The 12,193-nt window shown below is 42.0% G+C and overlaps 1 protein-coding gene across 10 annotated transcripts in view; it reads right to left on the bottom strand.

Moving 5' to 3' along the window:
• The window catches only part of LOC111975536 (oxysterol-binding protein-related protein 6), a 60,726-nt gene extending 49,443 nt beyond the window's left edge, over positions 1–11,283 (bottom strand). For 7 of the 10 annotated variants that reach the window (XM_024003862.2, XM_024003904.2, XM_024003936.2 and 4 more), the window contains exon 1: positions 11,018–11,283. The gene's annotated coding sequence lies outside the window, so the exon portion shown is untranslated. The remainder of the gene's footprint in view (positions 1–11,017) is intronic. The other 3 variants (XM_024003878.1, XM_024003870.1, XM_024003886.1) reach the window with 1 other exon arrangement.
• Between the last annotated feature and the right edge of the window lie 910 nt (positions 11,284–12,193).

The raw sequence follows: 12,193 nt of genomic DNA, 5'->3' as shown, positions 1-12,193 counted from the left end.
AGCCATGTGACTGTCTAAGGTATCCTTTTGTATTTGTATGTATTATGGATCCCCATTAGATGCTGCCAAGGCAGCAGCTACTCTTCATGAGGACCAGCAAAATGAAGGCAGTTATACAATTTAAAAAAACATTACAATGCATTCAACATGTCAATACCTCTCACAAATACAAGTAGTGATGAAGTCAATCTCTCCTCCACTTTGAGACAGGAGAGAATGACATGCATATTACTAATGTTAGCTCTCTGTGTACATCCAAGGGCCAGCCGTGCTGCCCTGTTCTAAGCTAATTGACATTTTCCTAAGTCCCTCTTTGTGGCTCCTGACCACACAACTGAATGGTAGTGCAGGTCTGACAAAACTAGGTCCTGTAGGACCTGCCTTGTTGATAGTGTTGTTAAGAATGCAGAGCAGRGKTTTATTATGGACAGACTTRTCCCCCATCTTAGCTACTGTTGTATCAATWTGTTTTGACCATGACAGGTTACTCCAAGCAGTTTAGTCACCTCAACTTGCTCAATTTCCACATMATTTKTAACAAGGTTTTGTTGAGGTTTTTGAATGATTTGTCCCAAATACAATGCTTTAATTTTTGAAATATTTAGGACTAACTTATTCCTTGCTACCCATTCTGAAACTAACTGCAGTTCTTTGTTAACTTCTCTAGGATAGGGGGCAGCATTTTCACGTTTGGATGAAAAGCGTGCCCAGAGTAAACTGTCTCCTACTCAGTCCCAGATGCTAATATATGCATACTATTATTAGTGTTGGATAGAAAACACTCTGAAGTTTCTAAAACTGTTTGAATCATGTCTGTGACTATAACAGAACTTATTTGGCAGGAAAAACCCKGAGGACAAAACATTCAGATTTTTMGGGGAGGGAGGTCACTCTCTTTTCAATGGGTTTTCATTGGGAATCCAGATTTCTAAGGGATGTTCCTGCAGTTCCTATCGCTTCCACTGGATGTCAACAGTCTTTAGAAATTGGTTGAGGTTTTTCCTTTGAGAAATGAAGAAGTAGCCATGTTCAGAATGAGGCTCCAGTGAAGTATACTGTTTGTTAGAGGCGCGTGACCAGAAAGCATGCTACACATTGTTTTCCTCCGGTATTGAACACAGATCATCCCGTCTTCAATTTTATCTATTATTTACGTAAAAAAATACCTAAAGCTGTATTACAAAAGTAGTTTGAAATGTTTGGACAACGCTTACAGGTAACTTTTGAGATATTTTGAAGTCACGTTGTGCAAGTTGGAACCGGTGTTTTTCTGGATCAAACGCTCCAAATAAATGGACATTTTGGATATATATCGACGGAATTAATCGAACAAAAGGACCATTTGTGATGTTTATGGGACATAGCGAGGTGCCAACAGAAGAAGCTCGTCAAAGGTAAGGCATGAATTATATCTTTATTTCTGCGTTTTGTGTCGCGCCTGGAAGGTTGAAATATGATGGTCTGTGATTGTTAGCAGGGGTGCTATCCTCAGATAATAGCATTGTTTGCTTTCGCCGTAAAGCATTTTTGAAATCTGACACGTTGGCTGGATTCACAACAAGTGTAGCTTTAATTTGGTATATTGAATGTGTGATTTCATGAAAGTTTAATTTTTATAGTAATTTATTTGAATTTGGCGCTCTGCATTTTTACTGGATGTTGGCCAGGTGGGACGCTACCGTCCCACATATCCCAGAGAGGTTAAGTGTTGCAGTCATTTCAATCGCTGTAGTAGCTGACGTGTATAGTGTTGAGTCATCCGCATACATAGACACACTGGCTTTACTCAAGGCCATTGGCATGTCATTAGTAAAGATTGAAAAATGTAAGGGGCATAGATAGCTGCCCTGGGGAATTCCTGATTATGTCAGAGAGGCTTCCATTAAGGAAAACCCTCTGTGTTATGTCAGACAGGTAACACTTTATCCACAATATAGCAGAGGGTGTAAAACCAAAACACATAAGATTTTCCAGCAGCAGACTATGATCGATAATGTCAAAAGCCGCACTAAAGTCTAACAAAACAGCCCCTACAATCTTTTTATCATCAATTTCTCTCAGCCAATCAGTAATTTGTGTAAGTGCTGCGCTTGTTGATTTTGCCTTATGTTTATATGAAGCTCCATCCATACAGGCTTCGTGGAGAACACAAAGCAGATAACAATCATGCTTCCTTATGATTCTTCCCAAATAGGCAACTGTACTATCAAATGTTCACTGTTGTATAACTGTAACCCCGCCACCACCTTCATGACAAGTCAAGAAAACTGGGCTTTCCTCCCACCTACATCTCCTCCGAACCAAAATGCCTTCTCAGCCCAATCACCCACATGAAACCACAACTGAGTCCCATCCCATCTAACCATGATTTCACCCTCCAGCTAATCTGAAGAATGTCAGATGGGCTACAGTGCTTTCCTTCCAGAATCTGGTTCTGATCCAAATCATCCACTTGGAGACTTGTCAATAACGGCCTCTGTGATTGGCTATGGCAGGGAATCTAGGAAAATCCAGGATACTGTAGGATTGTTTTCTATTAGAGAGGATGGCTACAACAGTGTGATGTTTCAGACTGCTATACTCCAAAGAATAGAATTCCTTGTACAATTAAAATAATCTAATTAGAGCCATCTGTGCAGACATCCGTTTCTTGACTGATCAAGGTTCATTAAATTGAACTCGGGAGACAGTCCAACCAGCCTGCAAATAGTAAAGCAGGAACTGAGTAAACAACACTAATTATTAGACACATGGCTGATAGAAAGACTTACACAATATTGGTCACATCTTGTTATTTGTGTTAAATTCAGTGGAATACRAAATCGTAGTCCTCGCCAGGCATTTATCGTTACCAAAGGATGGAAAAATCACTGGCTGGACAGCTTGTTCGCTTCATTTGCAACTAATCAAACGTAGAAATTGGTTACCAATTAAAGACTGCAAAACATGTCATTATAAGAGTCCATCCATTACGGAGCTGTATCAGAATATGCTGAGATGTGTAGATGAGGGATGTCAATGGCTCATACAAGCCCACAGGGCAAAATGTGGCTAATATTAGCAGAGCAGTGAAGTAAAGTCAATGTTTAGTAAGTAGTTAACAACACATTCATGTGTCGAGTCATTTATTTCCCTCTTTCGGGGGGAACACTGAGTGTTTTCCAAAAMGCCTCTATGGCAGGAATGTTAGCCAGCCAACCAGGCAATTCTCCACAGTTCTAAACTGCTATAGAGAGAGAAGGAAAAGGCATACATACCAGAGACCTCGGTGAGGTTTAGCCAAAAGGCTGTTGGCCATCCAGTATGACAGGCCTGGTCAGGAGTAGAAGCCTTAGTTAAATTCCTTGAGTTAAATGTCCCTCCTTGGCAAATGAAATGTGGCAACAGCAGATCCACTGGCCTAGGCCAAGTGCCCTAGCTAAGTATCCACAACACTAAGATAGTAGTAGGACAAGTGCCCTAGGCTAAGTATCCACAACACTAAGATAGTAGTAGCCAAGTGCCCTAGCTAAGTATCCACAACACTAAGATAGTAGTAGGCAAGTGCCCTAGCTAAGTATCCACAACACTAAGATAGTAGTAGGACAAGTGCCCTAGCTAAGTATCCACAACACTAAGATAGTAGTAGACCAAGTGCCCTAGCTAAGTATCCACAACACTAAGATAGTAGTAGGACAGTAGTGGCTCCTGCTGTCTCCAGCACAGTTGAAATCCTTGGATTAAACTTTACTTTTCCCGCCTGCCCTCATTAGATTTGGGAGGGGTTGAGGAGGAGGAAGAGGAAGAGGAGGAAGCTCACTTAGAATAGCCAAGTGCCCCTGAGTGCTTCCAGCATGTTAAGCAGCTTACAGCCATAGCCCAATGAAGCAGGGATTTTCTATTGATACGTGAGGACAAGTCTGTTGTCTTGTCTATTTTGGATACGTCGTTGTTGTTGAGTGGTCCAAATGTAGACGCAAAAGCACCGCTAGCTCAATAGCATACACATGTTCTGGAAAAGGAATGACAAGCACAACAACTTCACGCAGCAGGACAAGTCACAGCCCTACAGTGGAGCCATACATTTCACACCATTTAAAATCACACACCAGTAACAAATCCAATTTATATATGACTTTACCTATGCAGGGGAAGGGGGTACTAATGTTTTCCTTGTTTCGATGAGAGGTATATCAGGCACATGTACAGTACCACCTAGTTAGTCATCATTATCACATTGCTATTGACGGGACTGTCTGCTGCCCTGAGGATGCCGCTGATCACCCTTTCTGTTGCATAATTAAGCATGCCCGACAACCGACTCATGCAGATCATATTACAGGAAGAGAACACAGGGGCTTTGTTCGCATTGGAGCACAACTATTGTCTGAGATTATTAACTGGTAATAATGAATATTGATTGGATGAGTGGGAGGGGTGAGCAGCAGGGYTAGATGAACTGAACTACTGACAATAGGAGGTTAATACAGTTGCGTGTGCATATCGTATGGTGTCACCTTCGAATGTGATGATTAAAGTGTTGCAACTGCTTCAACTTGAATTAGCACATAGTAACACCACATATAGAACAATGATACAGATATTTCACTGGARGTATACATGTGAAGCGTCCGCTTGGCGTTTCCACTCATTACCAAATATGTGACCAACCGCCTTGATTCAGTCTTATGTAGCAAAATTTGAAACTGTGTTTTTTTACATTGGATAAAAGCAGAGACACAGAGCTACATAATTGTATATCATACAATGCATTTGACGAACAATGGGAAAGTAATTCAGCTATTGAAAAACTTGTAACCTCACTTTTGAGAAAATGGTCTTAGAATATTGTGGTACCTACTGGAGAGCTCTTCTTTGTCTACACCCATTCAGCATCGTTCACACCCTCTTAAAAATTAGCCCCCATCCAAACTCTGACCATTTTACTTTCCCTATCAGAGCTAGTTAGGCTGTTTTCATGTTATCCAGAGCGTTGGTAACTGTAACTGTGCTGCTGGCAACAATTTAACTACGCRTTTTTGCAGACGTTTACTGACACCGGCCATATATTCAACGGGTGTTGAGCGTTCGTAAATTCATCAGTTATTCTGCGCTCTGGCACACTCAGACGAGAGTGCTCTGAAATCGGAGTAGATGGCCAGACTGAATTTACGAACGAAATGATTACTTGCATAGTGGAGTCTTTTGTTAAGACATGTAGCTAGCTAGCTAAACAATGAACTATAATCCCAACTCATGACGTTACTACCCTGCATGAATCTGCAGGTAGCTAACCAACCAGGTTCAATGTTAGATAGCCAAGCAAATGGCTCTGATATACAAATAATAATATCATACACGCAGTGGTAACCTGTCATTCAGGGCAGAGCCCCACCTGTTTTGAGCCACACATTTTTTGCAAAAAATAAATAATATTTATTTTCTCAAAACAGCTATTAACTCGGAACTATGAAAACTTGACTTCAGTGAGTTCAAGACAACTGGGAAGTRGGGAATAAACAAGCTCCGACTGGGAAAATACGTTTTGAACGGTCATCCAGCTCGGAATTGTAAATCCGGCCTCTTTCTAGAGCTACGACCTGAAAATCAATGACATCACCATGATTCAACCTTGTTTTTTCCGAGTTCCCAGTTGTTTTGAAAGAACCATAAATCCAGATAATGCCAGACATTGATGACAAAATTTGCCCACGAAGGACCGCCGTGCCACCTTCCTGTTCAAGTGAGCACAGCACAACAAGGTGAGTCCAAAAATGTATTGTATGCTGCTGCATAAATTATGTAATATGCCAGGGAGATAAGTATACTGTAGCTAAGAAACTAATACTAAGTGGTTGTTGTGTAGTAAGATGTTGGTAGCCCATGTGCCTCACCCTAATCATTTGGTCTATATCCCCTCTTAATTTCGCCTACTGTTCTGACTTTATGGTGCACATGTAGCCTATAAACWGTTTTAGAGAAATGTAATCATTGAATATTGTAAGAGCTTTTTTTTGTCTGCTTATATGCCCCCTTTATTTATCCTACGGTTCTAACTTGGTGTACAGGGAGAACAGTGTAAGAATGGCACATGTTCGGAATTCTGTCGCTGTACATTTTAAAAGTGCTAGAGAAATAGGTATGACTACGTCCGTCCTAGCTCGCTCATTAATGTCTTAATGGAAATTACAGATTGTCTCTTGTCCTTATGCCATAGTTTGTACATCTCAATTATCATTAAAAATCACATTTGTTTCAGCAAGTCAGCCATATCAGCTATGTTTTTTTTTAAAGGCAGTAAATGAGGCTGAATCAACTGTTTCGCTGCCAGACAAGGCTCCGCTGATWGCCAGGTGTAGCAGTGGTAAGATGTTGGGACTGCTGTTGGGGCTGCTTTACGTAGGCTGTTTGTGGGCACCGTTTGTCACTGTTATAGTGCAATGCTGGCATGCATCCCACTTTTATGAATATTTTGCCCCACCAAGATTTACATGCTAAAATCACCACTACATACACATAACGTTAGCTAGCGAGGCAGCCAGCTAACATTAGCTAGCTAACAGTACACTTCGGCCTCCCGAGTGGTGCAGTCGTCTAAGGATCTGCATCACAGTGCTAGCTGTGCCACTAGAGATCCTGGTTCGAGTCCAGGCTCTGTCGCAGCCGACCGCGACTGGGAGACCCATGGGGCGGTGCACAATTGGCCCAGCGTCGTCCGGGTTAGGGGAGGGTATGGCCGGCAGGGATGTTCTTGTCCCATCGCGCACTAGCGACTCCTGTGGCCGGGCGCAATGCACTCTGACACGGTCGCCAGATGTACAGTGTTTCCTCCGACACATTGGTGCAGCTTGCTTCCGGGTTAAGCGGGCGCTGTGTCAAGAAGCAGTGCGGCTTGGCTGGGTTGTGTTTCAGAGGACGCATGGCTCTCGACCTTCGCCTCTCCGAGTCTGTACGGGAGTTGCAGCGATGGGACAAGACTAACTAACAATTGGATACCACGAAATTTGGGAGAAAAAGGGGTTAGAAAAATAATAAATAAAATACAGTACATGTCCAGCCCACTCATTATCTCAGCCAATCATGGCTAGCGGGAAGGTTGCTGGCTTTTTCTGTGGCTAAACCAACTAGGCTTGTAATTTAAATGTTTTATTTGTATTTACAGATGGCACACAAGTTTGTTATTAAGGCACAGGAAAGTTCACATGTTCAAGAAGGCATTTCCAATAAAAAAACGCATTTCGATTTAAATACAAAGTTTACTGGTAGGCTGTCATTGTAAATAAGAATGTGTTCTTAACTGACTTGCATAGTGAAATAAAAGTTTTTAAATTTTTTATTATTATCATTATGATTTTTTTTAACCTTTATTTAACTAGGCAAGTCAGTTAAGAACAAATTCTTATTTACAATGACGGCCTACCAAAAGGCCTCCTGTGTGGGTGGTAGCTGGGAGTAAAAATACAAATAAATTAAATAAAAATATAGGACAAAACACACATCACGACAAGAGAGACAACACAACACTACATAAAGAGAGACCTAAGACGACAACATAGCATGGCAGCAACACAACATGACAACAACATAGTAGCAGCACAAAACAGGGTACTAACATTATTGGGCACAGACAACAGCACAAAGGGCAAGAAGGTAGAGACAACAATACATCACGCAAAGCAGCCACAACTGTCAGTAAGAGTGTCCATGATTGATTCTTTGAATGAAGAGATTGAGATAAAACTGTCCAGTTTGAGTGTTTGTTGCAGCTCGTTCCAGCCGCTAGCTGCAGCAAACTGAAAAGACGAGCGACCCAGGGATGTGTGTGCTTTGGGGACCTTTAACAGAATGTGACTGGCAGAACTGGTGTTGTATGTGGAGGATGAGGGCTGCAGTAGGTATCTCAGATAGGGGGGAGTGAGACCTAAAAGGGTTTTATAAATAAGCAACAACCAGTGGGTCTTGCGACGGGTATACAGAGATTACCAGTTTACAGAGGAGTATAGAGTGCACTGATGAGTCCTATAAGGAGCATTGGTGGCACATCTGATTGCTGAATGGTAAAGAACATTTAGCCGCTCGAAAGCACCCTTACCTGCCGATCTATAAATTATGTCTCCGTAATCTAGCATGGGTAGGATGGTCATCTGAATCAGGGTTAGTTTGGCAGCTGGGGTGAAAGAGGAGCGATTCCGATAGAGGAAACCAAGTCTAGATTTAACTTTAGCCTGTAGCTTTGATATATGCTGAGAGAAGGACAGTGTACCGTCTAGCCATACTCCCAAGTACTTGTATGAGGTGACTACCTCAAGCTCTAAACCCTCAGAGGTAGTAATCACCACCTGTGGGGAGAGGGGCATTCTTCTTAACAAAACCACATTACTTTTGTTTTGGAGGTGTTCAGAACAAGGTTAAGGGCAGAGAAAGTTTTTTGGACACTAAGAAAGCTTTGTTTTAGAGCGTTTAACACAAAATCAGAGGAGGTGCCAGTATAAGACTGTATCATCTGCATATAAATGGATGAGAGAGCTTCCTACCTGAGCTATGTTGTTGATGTAAATTGAGAAGAGRGTGTGGCCTAGGATCGAGCCTTGGGGTACACCCTTGGTGACAGTCAGTAGCTGAGACAGCAGATGTTCTGACTTTATACACTCAATCTTTGAGAGAGGTAGTTAGCAAACCAGGCCAAAGACCCCTCAGAGACACAAATACTCCTTAGCCGGCCCACAAGAACGGAACGGTCTACCGTATCAAAAGCTTTTGCCAAGTCAGTAAAAATAGCAGCACAACATTGCTTAGAATCAAGGGCAATGGTGACATCATTGAGGACCTTTAAGGTTGCAGTGACACATCCATAACCTGAGCGGAAACCAGATTGCATACCAGAGAGAATACTATAGACATCAAGAAAGCCAGTCAGTTGATTATTGACAAGTTTTTCCAACACTTTTGATAAACAGGGCAAAATAGAAATAGGCCTATAACAGTTAGGATCAGCTTAATCTCCCCCTTTAAATAAAGGACTAACTGTGGCTGCCTTCTAAGCAATGGGAACCTCCCCAGAGAGGAGAGACAGGTTAAAAAGGTCAGAGATAGGCTTGGCGATTATACTGTAGAGGCAGCAACCTTAAAGAAAACAGGGGCTAAACCACCCAGATGTTTTTTGGGGGTCTAGTTTAAGGAGCTCCTTTAGCACCTCAGACTCAGTGACCGCCTGCAGGGAGAAAATTAAATAAAAAATATACAACATTAAATACGTTCGAACGGCTCTTCTGTGAAGTAGTGACCCGCGACATACGCCTAGTTTCCTGAAACGGGTCACATATGGTAGTGAGAAGATGGGACGAGATGGATGTTGGCAGATTTTCTGCAAATTTTCGCATCGATTAAACATTTGATCTCAATACAGTTCTGTTCCCAAAACCAAAATATGTTATGAACAGAGTGGACTAAGGTTTGTAGACTTTACCCTTCGCAAAAGTTTTTTTTTAAAATCACGTTGTTTACAGTAAGTGCAAAGGCGAATTGAGTTATTGCACACGTGCAATTCACAGAGTAGGCGTTGCCTTACGGAAATATGCAGATTATGCTAGAACGTGCCAATAGGATCTCGCTAGCTAGTGCTTGGCTCTGCCCCCCTCTTTGCTTGTTCTGCCCACTATGGTTTATTTGTTCCCACAGGGAAAAATGTGGCTAATATAAGCAGAGCAATGCAGTAACGTCAATGTTTAGTAAGTGATTAACAACACATTAATGTGGTAAGTCCTTTGTTTTCCTCTTTCGGCCTCAGAACCACCACTAAGCATTTTCCAAAAGGAATCTCATTAAACCTGATGTTAATGACTGGGTCCTTCAGGTCCACAGGCTCTTCAGCTAACTACTGTTATTGACTAATTAAAGCACAGCTCATGGGTTCCAATTGTGAGTCACAATTTTCAATAAAATGAGTCATCAGAAAGATGAAAAGGTTTAATGGTGAAACTAGTCTCAATGTGGCTTTAATAAGAGTGCTGGTCTAGGATCAGTTGTGCCTTCTAAATCACACAACTAAGAAGATCAGCACTACTACACCGAGCCACTTTCTGAATATGGGACCTGGTTCTGCCTGGGGATACGATATGAACTCTATGAACTGATGTGAAACAATGATACCTTGAGGAGGTCTCCTCTCCTCAGTCCTAAATCAACTACTAGTGCTATAAAAGCAGAACCTGTCCAGGCCACGGATGGGAATGTCATGCAGTGACAGGCAGATAATTACAACATTCCCCTTGTAAATCCCTTCATCAAGGCTTTGTCCTTTTGGATATTTTTAAACCTCACTGCAATGTCACTTTCTGACCTTCATTTCAGCAAATTCCCTGATGGGATGGATGCTCACCCAGAATATCATTGTAGGCTACTGGCAGAGGAGTTGGAAAAGGTGCATGATACAAGGTGCATGATAATCACACGTTAAAGATGATTCCAGATTGTCTGTGCCTGACTTGGGCAGGAGCACACAGGAGCTGAGTACAACCACCTAAAATGTTCTACTGCTTCAACTCCTGCACCGCTTATAGAATATTAGTTCAAAAGTATTGTGGAGCTCCTGTACCTAAGTACCGGCTGCCAAAATGAGTACGGGCTGCTTTTCAGTCCAAGTCATGCACTGCAGATAGTGACAGCGTGATGATGATGCAACTTGTATGTACGTCACTCACCAATCAATTTTCGCATCATTAAAGGATAAACTGACACTGTACCACTAAATATGACTTAAAATATGAATTAATTGTAGGCCCCTTTGCAGACAGTTATGTTTCAAGTCAGAAGTCGGCCATTCAAATGCAGCAAAAGTAGACTGTCATCCATTTCTCAGGTAGTCATTGGTTAGATGGGGTATAAACACAAGTAGCCTTCCCCAGTGTCTGAGGATGCCGAGTTATCACTTGAATGGATAGCATTTTCTAGATGTTTTTTTTTTACTTCAATTTCAAAGCGCAGGGAAACAATTCACATAAAATAGTTAGATCAAGTATGGAAAACATTGCTAGCTTACCGATGTTTCGTTGTATTGACCATGTCTGCAATTTTTTTGCGCAGGAAATAAATGATACGACTTCCCTATGCAACAGAAAACCTCGCGTTCTTATTGAGACAGATGATGTTAGCCTAGGATGCTCCGCGTTGAAACCTCTTGCTAATACAGTAGATGAGATAGAGGTTTAGAACATAAGCAATGGAAAGTCAAAAAAGTGCTGTGTATGCCCGTTGTCTTCTTGAATGCAGTCACTCAGACGGATGCTCAACGCTCCTCCCTGCAGCAAGAATGAGTTTTGGAGGGAAGAAATGACCGTACTGGATCCGAGCGCAAATGGGCCAATTGTGTTTCGCAAAACCAGGCACTGGATTATTTTATGTCAGCGCAGTGAATAAATTCTCTGATAGACTGACGTCCCGAGACAGACCGCTACAGAGGAATTATAATTATAACAAGATTCGGGGTTAGAAGGATTGTACTAAGCATAATTTAGAAATTCAAGAATCAGTGGTAAGACTTCTTTAACCGCAGGGAATCTTACTGATTGTGCTTATAAAAAGACTAAAAGAACACACAGACACACACTGTTCTATGCAAAATACTTTTCTTTTATATTTTAGTGTGATGGCTTACAACACCCGGACAAATGATGTTCGTTTTTATAGGTCCTTGTGTGTGATGGTACTATAAGGTCTAGCTGGCACATGTAGAAGTGTGCTCGCTCCATAACTGCAAATTGGTGGCAGTGTGGGATAACCAACCTGTGGTCTCTTACCTGTTAGAAGTGTTCCCATGTCACATTGTGGTTTGTGTCTGGGGTCTTTTGCGAGGGGGAATAGTCCTGGATCTGTATGTGTACATACTACGGCCTCATCCAAAAGGTCTGGATCTGTATGTGTGCATACTACGGCCTCATCCAAAAGGTCTGTGGATCTGTATGTGTGCATACTACGGCCTCATCCAAAAGGTCTGGATCTGTATGTGTGCATACTACGGCCTCATCCAAAAGGTCTGGATCTGTATGTGTGCATACTACGGCCTCATCCAAAAGGTCTGGATCTGTATGTGTGCATACTACGGCCTAAGCCAAAAGGTCTGGATCTGTATGTGTGCATACTACGGCCTCATCCAAAAGGTCTGGATCTGTATGTGTGCATACTACGGCCTCATCCAAAAGGTCTGGATCTGTATGTG

Source organism: Salvelinus sp. IW2-2015, linkage group LG2 (genome assembly GCF_002910315.2).
Source record: "Salvelinus sp. IW2-2015 linkage group LG2, ASM291031v2, whole genome shotgun sequence".
Taxonomy (NCBI): Eukaryota; Metazoa; Chordata; class Actinopteri; order Salmoniformes; family Salmonidae; genus Salvelinus; species Salvelinus sp. IW2-2015.
The sequence above is the reverse complement of the archived record's forward strand: the minus strand, read 5'-3'. Positions and strand labels throughout refer to the sequence as shown.